Below are 12,325 nucleotides of genomic sequence, written 5' to 3' on the forward strand. Positions count from 1 at the left end.
ATTATATGCAACACAGATGTTGAGAGAGCTATTATTCCTGAACCAAAACTTCCCCTTTAATCTCAGCTCAATTGCAAATGTGTTTGTTACACTAAAAACCTGTAACTAAACCTGCTGATCATAAAAGGCTAGTGTTGGAAATTCCCTTTGCAACTTCACACAATGTTAGGCAGAACTGCACCAGGACATCACACCACAGAAGAATAATATTTACAGACCGTTACATTTTATACATATTATGAATTTTCCTCTTCATATTTTCTCTTGCATTTACCAGCATTACTGGGTTGCCTTTATTCCAAACCAAAAGAAAGTGAATTTGGTTTCTTATAGTAATTCCAAATTGTAATTTAAAGTCTAGTCATACAAATTACCGACCTTGAGCTCTGCTTGGACTTCAAACAGTTAGTAGTTGGTTATCCAAATGCCATGGGCTCATAGATGAGACAAAGATGGCCAAGGTATTCCACAGGTTTCACAGGTTTACACCCGCAACATGCCTTAAAAGAAGAGCAGTATGCCAGGGAAAGTTCAGAGAAATGCCAAGAAAGTAGGTGGACAGGAGGGAGGAGGTCCTCCAGACACCCAGCTCCCAATCAGGCTGAAAACGAATGCTCTCTGAGAGCAGGGGTCTCTGCTGCATCTGTGTGTGTGCGTGTACATGTGTGCGAGTTTAACCATGTCCTCTGGCTTGAGGCCAGGCCAAAGATATCAGGCAGCACCATAGTAACTCTAATGCAATCAGGGATGGTGGCCACAACGGGACCAGTGGTGAATAGCAAAGAGTCATCCATCTTTCTCTGTCCATTTCTGTTTCTTCTGAGGATTCCTACTATGTTTGAAAGCCTAATAAAAACACAAATAAGGCCTAATGGCAATTACACACAGACAGCATCTATTTTATTGCCTGTCTGAGTCACAGTAACTTGGGAAATTACACAGGTCTGTAGCAATATTTCGCATCTAGTCTCCAGGCTGACACCCCAACACCCCCCTGTCTAACTCGGTCTGTCCTCAGGCCGGGACAAACATGCCCACATATTGGTGCGCACGGAGCAAGAGAAGACAGGCAAAAACTACCATGACAGCAATGAGCTATATTAAGGGGTTGCAGACACAGCGGCTCGGGTCAGATCACACAGCACCACATAACTAGAGTGCCAGCTGCATCTGTCTGCGTGTGTGTGTGTGTGTGTGTGTGTGTGTGTGTGTGTGTGTGTGTGTGTGTGTGTGTGTGTGTGTGTGTGTGTGTGTGTGTGTGTGTGTTTGTGTGTTTGTGTGTGTGTGAAATGACAGGTGAGTTAAATGTGAAGAGAGTCACACACATTTCTACCTTCAAAAGCTGGCCTCAAACCTGATCACTCTAATCATCCAACATTTTCAATCACTAAACTTCTCCAAGGGCTCAAATTAGGCAGAGGATTACAACAAATGTTTCCCTGGGAAAATCTCTTAAAAACTAGACTGGAGAATCTGCAACAGACAACACATGTTCAATAATCTGTACGACCTGCTGGGAATTATTTGGTACCCTGAAATAGCAGATGCCAATGCAACTGCAATTTCATTCTTAGGCACACAACTAGTCTTGAAACATTGGAATTTTTCATTGTAATATCTCTGACATGAGTACAAATTTTCCCATCTAAAAAGTAGAATACCCCACAAAGAGGAAGTGTTTTAAAGGCCTAGGTCACAAGACATCTGGCAGCAATGGCTTCTCTTTGTCAGACTAACTTGATCATAAACATCACATTAGCTGATATTCTTTCCATGACTTGGTAGAAGCCCTGAGGCAAGGTTATACTGATAACATCAAGTAAAGATGTAACTTGTGACGTCAAGTGTCAGTGCCGATTTAAAAATGTTAACAGTCCAATAGGGCTTAACACATGTACACAAGACGGGACCAACAACATTCGATACTCAGATTTACAACTAGCTATCGCTTGAATACAGAAGAAAACACAACACGTCAAAACTAGATTACCAATTATTTTGATAATGAATTAATTGCTGAAGTATTAATTATAATTAAGTCTTTTTAAGCAAAATGCAAAAGATTTATTGGCTACAGCTTCCGTTTTGGTTAAAAATGTGAATATTTCATATCATGTTCCATATATATGATAATAAACTGAATATCGTTTGGTTTTGAACTAAGATCTGAAAAGGTAAGATAAACCTTTATTTATGGATGGATTCATTGAGAATATAATCAGATTTCAGGGTTTTGGAATACCTCAAACCCGTTGAACATGAAGATGAAAATAGGTCTCTTTTATTATACTCAGCTATCCAGATAGTAACCCTGCTTCATTAGACAGCCTATAATTTTAATTATGATTTTTTTTTTAAAAAAAGGATTATTAAATGCAGCATGGTCAACAGATGAAATTTTTATGCATCTGATATCTTCTTTTAAACTAGCAGAGGGAGTGGTTGCATAAAAGTACAAACAGATCAACCTCCAAGCAAAGCTATGAGAGCTAATTTCATCAAGCAGGTGTGTGAAATCATCTGTGACCGTACCCGTACCCTGGGGACACTGAAGAGGTAGTAGTGCTTTCTATGTGCAATAAGTTTAGAGGGCCTCCTGTTGGTGAGAACCAGGCTTTTGTCCACTGGTCACCCAGCTCAGTTCTCATGAGTTATTGCCCATCAAGCACCACATGCACACTTCGGCTGTGTCTTTTGTGCTTAGGAACGCTCCTAACTGAGTGAAATAAGCCGGAAGTATTTCAGATACAGCCAGGATAAGAGCCGTTTGAATTCTCAATATGCAAAGGAAAGGCACTTTGTTTAATTTCTTAGCCCCTTTAGCATTGGACACACTGGACCATCCTTTACCAAAGAAAAGGAGTAAATGTCATCCCACAATTCCTTGTGCCAGAAACACTGTGACACAATCCAAAACTTATGTACATCCAAATCCATAAATATTTCTTCTCTCTCAAACCCTCTTAAGTTAAGAGTAACCTTAAGAACAAGCATATTAAATTTCTAGTCAACATCATATCTCATCATAACAAAATACTATATACATAAATGCTGATAAATGCTGACTCATTTTCAACAACATCCATTTTGTTCCTAGAGAATATACCTTTTGTATAAACTGAAAACATCCTTTCTTAGGAGGTGTGATCCAGTTTTGAAAAGGAAACCTTACTTGTCTTGCATGTTGTGTAAATAAGGTTTGTTTAAAAAAAAAAGCCTTGTGTAAGTGCAGTCGGATTCTCTTAGCACCGCAGTTTTCTCTTCCTGAGTCTTCGTTGATTTCTCTTTCACATCACCTTCTCAAAGTGTTTAGGAAAAGACATAAGAGATGACTTTTTGATTATTCACAGCCCTCAGCTCCTGCTCAACAGGTGTCTGCAGACGTCTACGGTTGTTGCAGCTACAGTGATAATAAAGCTTACTCACGTTATGTTACCTATGGACTTTTAAAGAGTACGCATCATGAGGGCTTTCAAAGAATACAATTATTCACTGAGTCATTGATCACAAGTGAGTCATAGTGACATCTTTTGTGTCAGAGTATGTAACACCTAGAGAAACACAGCATGGTATACAGCCTGCAAAATCAGGTTCACCATCACATTGGTTATCATCCTCCTTTATTAAGAGAACAATTAGCTATTGGAGTTGATGAAAATGGGGTAAGTTGAAAATAAAAAAGACAAGATAAAAGTAGAGAATACAAACATAAAAATAACAATATAGAGGCAGAGAGGATAGATAAAGAATAAGAGGGAGAGAATATAGGACCCCTCCTCCTTTCTCTTAACCCGCCATCTGGTAGCCATCAGCGCCTCACACAGGAAGGGGCGGCCATGCCTTGCTGGGGCGCCAGGGAGCGGCTCCTCTTCCCTCCCGGTGCTGCAGAAACAACAATCGGCCAGTGCAGATGCATTGCATTGCACTGCATTGCATTGCAGTGTAGTGCAGTGCAGTCCAGCCCATCCTAGCCTAAGCTGAACGTCCAGCAGCAGCCCAGGACTAGGCGCTCACACCCCAGCAGACCAGCAAAGAGGAGCACAGAGCAACCTCACATTCCTGCTGTCTGTGCCTGCCAAGAAGCACTGGGAACGGAAAGAAAGAGGGAGAGAACAGAGAGCTGCTCTCACTGGAGGCTGCCTAATGGTGTTGCTTAGAGAAGCACTCCAGTCTTTCTCATCCCGTTTGAATTCTCTTCACTCTCCTCAACAATGATGACAAATTTATTGATTACCATTGTGGTATATCCCAGCCTGCACGTCACTGCATACATATTTATAGTCTTACACCATTAGTCTTGAAGCAGTGTCCTTGCGTTGCAAAAATTCAGGGAATGCACATTATCATAAATTTGGCCCTACTTCTGTTTGTCCTTTTTTTCTTCACACACACACACACACACACACACACACACACACACACACACACACACACACACACACACACACACACACACACACACACACACACACACACACACACACACACACACACACACACACACACACACACACACACACACACACACACACACACAAATCTGATGAGAACAGGGACCCTTACAGTCTTTTGGTCTGGTTAGTGTAGACCATCTTTGGCCATCTGTGTTCCCCTACTAGCCCTGTTCTATGTCGAGAACAAACTACAACTACACTCTGGAAATAGAAGGCAGCCTTATGACACACTATTTTTACTGCCTGGTGTCATTAGCTGAACAGTTGAAACGTGAGAAACAATGCAAAGCAAGTATGAGAGACTTTTGCCTTCAAATTGAATCTATGTTACATCAGTGAATATGAGAATCGTTCTGATCCATGCGAAGAACTGGAAATGCACATGATGACGTGTACAATTAGCCTTGGCAAATAGTTGAGAGGTTTCTGTCATCTGCATTTAATAATAGCTGCACTTGAAACTGTTCGACTTGGCACAGTGACAAATAGCACAATAAGATCATTTTACGACTCAGCAGAATCATATTCCAGCAGAAAACACAACTCACAATCTGTTCCCAAGTCTCAAACAGGAAAACCAAGCCTGCATGAGAACCAGTTCTCCAGTCACTCTGTGAGCTGCTGGTGGACTTGGCACATAGGACGGTAAACAGCTGCACCAGGCAAAAAGAGACACATCTGTTTACAAAATGCTCCATGTCAGCCTTGACCTACCAATTAAATCCGACAATCTCAGTGCGCCACTAAGGCAACACAACAAGGTTTAAAGAAGGATACAATAACATAATTCAAAGCTGTTTGGGGGCAATGAGAATAAATTGTATGCAGTGCCAGCATAACCTGATCAAGATTTAGTCATCAGAAATGATAGCACACTATTTAAAAAGGTCCAGTATGTAACATTCAGGAGATTCTATTGGCAGAATTTGTACAAATCATTCATAGGTATGTTTTCATTAGCGCATAAATCACCTGAAAATAAGAGTCGTATTTTCGTTGCCTCAGAATGAGCAATTTTTATCTACAGAGGGAGCAGGTCCTCTTCCACGGAGGCCGCCACGTTGATCCGCCCAGAACTCACAAACCAAACACTGGCTCTAGATAGGGCCGTTCATGTTTTTCAAGGCCACCGTAGTTTCTCATACACGCTTAGAGGGGGCAGTTCAGGTGAGTTTGTTGCAATCTGCAACTACATCGCTAGATGCCACTAAAGGCTGATACTTTGAGCCTGCAGCCTAGCCTGCGCTGGTGCGTCTGTGTTGCAAATAATGCTAGTTGGTGGTGGGATTTTTATGACACTGTGTTGAGATCCTTTGCGTACTTTATGGGAACTGAAACTGAAACGCTCCCTCGTCTCTCTCCTCAATCTGTCTTGGGTTTTCCTTGTTAACATTTTTCTCCTGCCACCAGTGAAATGAAAGGACGAGGGGACAGACAATATTGTGTCATGCTCATATCTTGTATTGTACTTTATACAAACACACTAAATTGTATTGTGACCTTTGGGTTAATTCCACTGTTTTAAACTTTACACTATAGTAAAGCTCTTTATAGAGAAGCCAAACAGATGGCAATCATCTTCAATTTCAATAACAATGGTTTACTGCCCTTTGAAAGGTACTTCCATTGGTCAAGAATCTGCACAGAAGGTTATGCATGCAAGTATCTAGTTTACAAAAGATGATCTACTGTAAAAGAAACAGTGTAAGTGAGCAAAAATTAAGACAAAGGCTGGACATGACTCAAGGTTAGTTTAATCTACCTTTGTGTCTTTTGAACTACCTGTATTGTTCTGATGCAGACAACCAAATCCTGCTGTAGATGATCACATGACAACAGAAACAGCAGGGAGACAAAGACACCACGAGCCAGATACATATAGATTTAAACGATTAAAACTCCGTACCCACAAAGACATTAAGAAATATGTATATGCATTATTTACGCAGGGAAACAATGAGTTAACCAAAATAGATCAATTTGGTTGATTTATTTTTAACTGGACGGCCCATTTGGGTGTTTGGAGTGATGTGTAATTCATGTTTCAAAACTGCTGTCACATAAAGCTATGATGGAGAACACATACATAAAGAAAACTGTGTAATATAGTGATAGGTCTGATGTTCATTAAACATTTCAAATATCATCTCACTTACGGGAGGCTACAACAGACTGCTGAGACATTTACCACGCGTACTGCCAACTTTCAGAGGCCTTTGCTCTTACTGGCCGTTTTGTTTTTGTGGCTGTGTTTTCCTTTGTGATGCAATGACATGATTTCAGGCTTGCTACATATTTACACTCTATAAATATCCAGAAAAAACGGAGACAATGTTCACTTCCATTGTGTTTAGAAACAAAGGCCCAAACACCAGTTCGGGTCATAAAAGAATTCAACAACTGGAGAAAAAAAAATAATAATTTCAATCAAAGCTGATAAAATAATCAATTATCAAAGAATAATGAACCTTTAATATATGTCTGAGTCGAGTCCTTACTGCATAACTTTGAAACCATGCTGGTTACCAACTGGGCTACGATGCAACTGATACGCCCTATGTATGACACAATGACAATAGTCTGGGACAAAAGTGGGGCGGTAAGGATAACTATTGTAGTAGCACAGATATTAATATTTAATGGTTATTTGTTTGTAATGGACATTAAATAATTAATGGCACATGCAAGCCATTTTCAAGCTGTGGCAGATCATACAGCAGTAGTCTTCTCGCTCAAATGGAGAGCTGCGTTGTTGTGGCAGTCGGGACACGGCCCAGTAATTTTTCTTTGTTAGCCTAAGAGGCTAATGCTGCACAAGTACGCCTCTGTTGCATCCCGTTCAGGCTGCTTGTTTGTTTGTTTCTTCAAGCATGTGGGGAGGGGGTTAAACATAAAGTGAGTGCTTGTTCTCTGTTCCACTTGCTAAGCAGATTTAATGAATCCTCTACTTAATCAAAGAGCTGTGCCTTTGTTTTCATATGACCGAGCTGTCACATTCGTTGCAAACATATTTCTCTTTACTTTGCAAATGACGATTGTTTCCAGTCAGCCACAGACAGAAGTAATGGCTTATGGTCACAGTGGTGTATACTGTAAATGCATTTCCCCCCAGCTGAGAGGACTCAAGACCAGCGTGGAGCATGTCCTCAGTCTCCCTTTACAGTCATCAAAGGAGGACCTTCAGGGTTCAATATTTTCCTTCTTCCGGTCTACCCAGCAGCCTTGTGCTGCAGCACTGAGGCCCCGTTAAGGGCTGGACAAAGTGAATAACAAAAATCCTTATCTGTTTCTAATGGGTACATGCCAGTGCACTACATGGCATAAAATGATCCTGATCCATATTCTGTAGCTGAGAGGAAAGAAATGAAAAAAAGGCAAGTCAAATTAGCAATATAATCAAAAATCAATATTACTGTAAATTTAAATATTTACCTCAGTGAGGATAAACTGTATACTATATGATCAACTGAAAGATTATGTTTTGCATATACCTAACTATTCAAAGAGAAGTGGTAGTCCTTATTGTGTTGCACGTATCTTTGTTATAAATTAAGATGGAGAATAAATGTGGGACAAAATGGAAGCGTGTCTGTCCTTATTAACAATGGGTGTTGCAGGACTTAAGCAACAGCTCTTGAAAGGAGCTCAGAAACAGACAGACATTGGCTAAATTGGGTTAGTGGCCCACCCCTAATGTCCATTTCGGTAAGTCTGTGGTTCATATTCCTTTTATTACAGCAGGGTATTGCTGCCACCATGACAAAAGATATTTGCCCATTATAAGATCATTTTTGTGTTTTTATGTTTTATGACATATTGTCTTGCTATTACTGGACATTTTTATAAGAACATTTTCTTGTTACATCATCATATCACTTTATCTTGTTAGGCCTGTATTACAAACTTTTCTCGTTAAAACATGATAAGCCGGTATCTTGTTTAAACAAGAAACTTAGATTTGAAGAGAGATTGTAGCCGACATCGGCTAGGAAAAAAATACAGTGACAAAGTATTTGATGCTTGAGATGAGACACAGTCAAAGTACCATCCACCCATCACTGAATACTACTAGGTATGGAGGCTGTCCCAGAGTGCCAGGGTGGACAGGTCACCAGTCTATAACAGGCCTGACACAGACGGACAGTCACAGCAGGGGTGTGGTGGTAAACACTGAATCTTATTATTTACTGAAGTTTGCTACATACATAGGCATCTATACCTCATAAGGCATATAGCCTCATTAGGTACAGTGTGTGGTCAGGACAGGTAGACAGGTCTTAGAGGTTAGGACACTGTTCTTTGGTGCTGATGAGGATGAGAGAGAGAGAGAGAGAGAGAGAGAGAGAGAGACGTTTAACCGAATACCACATGATATTATTTCACATAATGATATCATGTGGCAATGTATTGTCACAGGCACACTATCTGCGGCCCTCTGCAGAAATTCACAAATTGAAAGGTACGAGAAATGAAAGAGGAAAAGGAGAACCAGATGGAAAATGCAGTGTCAATGAAAAGGAAAACCGCAGAGGATACACTTATGACAAACTCTCGCCGGGAAAAGTCCTACAAAAGCAATTGTGGTTAGATACCTTCATGCTGCCCCTGAATGAGACATTAATGGCCATGAAGTGTTGACTCTTTCTCAGAGAATTCTGACTACAAAAACGAATTAATCCACTTCAAAGGCTGTATTGTAAATACTGCATACATTCTGTTTATTATATGTAAATGATGATTAAATTGTTTATGAGACGAAAGAAAAACAACCCAGAGAAATTACACTAATTCAGTTTTTCCACTGCTTGTATCAGCAGTAAAATGTAAGTATTATTTCTGAGCTGTAAACACTGATTACAGAAAGTTTTAGTAACTCTTTTTCTTGTCTTGATGATAATGGTAATTTACATTAGCAGTGGTGTTAGGTCGTAAAACAAAGTTTAGGAAAATCAGAGATAGCCAAAATCAACTGTTCCATCCATGCTTTGTTTTGGTTGCAGCCTATCAATGACTCAGCAGTATGACGTTGTTCTATTGGTCCACATCATTGTCTAGCATGTGTCAAGCCCATGATGGCTGGGGCTGCTCAGATGCAGGCAGGTCTGCTGAACTGCTTTCACCTTTGAGCTCCACCAATCAGCAGCAGCTCCTCGGGGGCAAACTTTGCCCTGAGTGGTTAAACAGGTAAGCAGGGTCCCCGACTTAAGAGTCTACCGCTGCTCCATCTGGAGATGGGACTAATAAAAGAGCGCTGACGGTGGTAGCGGCATGTTCACACACTACTGTAATGTTTTCTATTCCATTCGTTTATTTTTTCAACTCAGTCACTAAACCAAATGTTTACCTTAACAATGCCGGGTACTCTGATTGTTTCAGAACAAATGAGGTTTTTCTTATGTAATTTTTCCTTGATTATTTGTTTAGTAAGATAAAGACGACTGCACAGAAGCCTGGGTTCTCTTTGATAAACTGTTAAACTGTGAAACGAGATATCTGGTAATGTGAATGGTTTCCTGATTTCTGTATTAACTGATATCATTTTAAACCAGTTTGGTATTTGTGTGTATCTTACTGTAATGTCACCACTTTCTGAGCAGACCCTCAAAAAGGTGATGACAGACAAATCAAGTAGAGCCAAACTTCTGAAGTGGTGATCATGAAACAGATAATACTAGTAGAAAACATAGTAAACTATGGTTTTAGCTGAAGGATGAGGTGAAGACAAAGCTAGTTGAAATGTGACAAAGACTGCTGTTGTTTGTCTTTTAAGTAGTAAGGGGACAACTATAATGATACTGATATTTGACCGTAAAAAAAAAAACTTGTGTGCGATACATCTAATATCCACTCAAATGATGACAGACAAACAAAAACAGAGTCAGGAGGACACAGTGTCGCTGCCAAACAGAACCTTGGCCTCACTGCCTTCTCCTCCCGGACACAGAGGAAGCTGAAGGCTCGTATTCATTTTCTCATAAAGCTCACTGCGTTGTGTTGTGATGTAAAATGTATGTGAAGTGAATACAGTTAACTAAGGCATAGGGTATGTAACTATAATGCCACTGATTTAGTCTATGTACCAATGACATGAAGACAACTGACTGAACCATAAGATTTTACTATGGCTGATATATTTAGAGCAATAATCACAAGCTAACTTTGCCAACAGATCCTATTGTATGATTGCCACGCAACACAACACACATTTACACACAACTTTGTATGTATACAACCTCAGATATTTAAGGGTTCAACCGTACAATAGCTTTATTAATTGACTAGGCAAGGAAGAATTAAAATTAATAATATTGGTATTGAAGCCCAGATATGGTACTGGTCCTGATATCAACATTTCCAAACAATACTTTGCCCTTACACTACCATTGTAGCATATCCTACTACACTAAGGGCTGTGGGTCGCTAGCAGTGTAGCTAAAAAGTAAGCTGACCATTGTGCCAATGACACTAAATGTTGTGTAATCCAGGAAACACAGTTAACTTAGAGCAAGTACTTACTCTTGACAATGTCTTGATATCACTTCTTTTTTTTATAGAACAATAGATCAAATAAAAAAAGGTCACCAGATTATTCAAATACCAAAACAATTCCTAGATTCAGCCACAACATGATGCCACTAATCACTGCCAGCCTATAACCACAGTGCTTCATTACCGGCTGCGTGACTTCTATTGGTGAAAATAATGAACTTCTCTATTTATTTTTGGCATCAACTCAAACAGCTGCTGGCCAGTTCCCAGATAGGTAACAGTTTACCCATTTGTCATCTGCCAAAAAAGGATAGTCAGCACTTCCATGGATTACAAAGCCTCATGTGACAAAGCACAATGACCTTTCACAGGGAGCCAACCACTTTTGTGTACAGAATTTATAGTCTTTTTTTTTTTTTTTTTTTGAATGGTAGCAGCTCATGGGAAACCACTTTTTGAAATTTTGAATGTACATTTTTGTGATTTTACTCATGTCTAGGTACTAAAATGAAAACAAATCAATGTTCACTATATGTCAAATACCAGGCAATAGCTATAGCTATCAATCAAGATCCTCATTTCTAGTCAGAAAGGGGGGAAAACAAAAAAGTGGGATAGTGGTTGTGATGGCTAACCATTAATTTACAATGCAAATATCCAACAAAAAATCAACTAGAACAACTGACCACAGATATTTTCATAACAAAACAACAACTGTAATGTAGTTTGCTGGTCACCTGTAAACTACACTAAATCTTCTTCTGTATAAAACCAGCATCAGAGCAGTTCTCATGGTCCTCATGAGATACTGTGAGATGGCCTTCTGACTAATATACACTACGGTGTTCAGAAAACGGTTATGAAACCGGAGCAGCTAGTTGCTTTATCCCCTTGAGAACAATTAAGTCATCCACCAGCCTGCTGTTAATCTATTGAGAAAGAACAATTTCGGGTGATTGTGGCTAACAATCGTTTTTGGAGATTATTTCAAGTGATGCAGAAGTGAGAACATTCTGAAGAGGGACTATTAAATTCTTAGTACCACATAATGTACATCAGGGTGACCTCTGATAACTAAAAAATGGTTACTTCTTCCTACAAATTGTAAACAAAATGTCATCTCTGGTCCGAGTTATGAAGCTGTGAGTGATTACCACTCGTAAAAGCATACACTAACACAAGAAAAATGCTCACAATAAAAGGTAGTGAACTGGGATTTTGACTGGGGAAAAGCTCTGCTGTCTTTGTGGCTAGATTTTAGTTTTATTGCTTTCAGAAAAAACACTTCATTGGACCTGTGGTTTCTGTGAAAACACCCCTCCTCTCAGGTTGCGGGCCTTGTAATTCAAATATCAATAACGGAGATATCCACTGACCCAGAA

The 12,325-nt window shown here is 39.8% G+C and overlaps 1 protein-coding gene across 4 annotated transcripts in view; it reads right to left on the minus strand.

The window, feature by feature from the left end:
- Positions 1–12,325, minus strand: part of gab1 (GRB2-associated binding protein 1) — a 51,332-nt gene that overhangs the window by 37,385 nt on the left and 1,622 nt on the right. The window contains exon 1 of one of the 4 annotated variants that reach the window (XM_051384313.1): positions 379–495. The exons of the other annotated variants lie outside the window; for them this stretch is intronic. The gene's annotated coding sequence lies outside the window, so the exon portion shown is untranslated. Of the gene's footprint in view, positions 1–378; positions 496–12,325 lie in introns of those variants that run through there. 4 annotated transcript variants of the gene reach the window in all.

This window comes from Dicentrarchus labrax, unplaced genomic scaffold (assembly GCF_905237075.1).
Source record: "Dicentrarchus labrax unplaced genomic scaffold, dlabrax2021, whole genome shotgun sequence".
In the NCBI taxonomy this organism is placed as follows: domain Eukaryota; kingdom Metazoa; phylum Chordata; class Actinopteri; family Moronidae; genus Dicentrarchus; species Dicentrarchus labrax.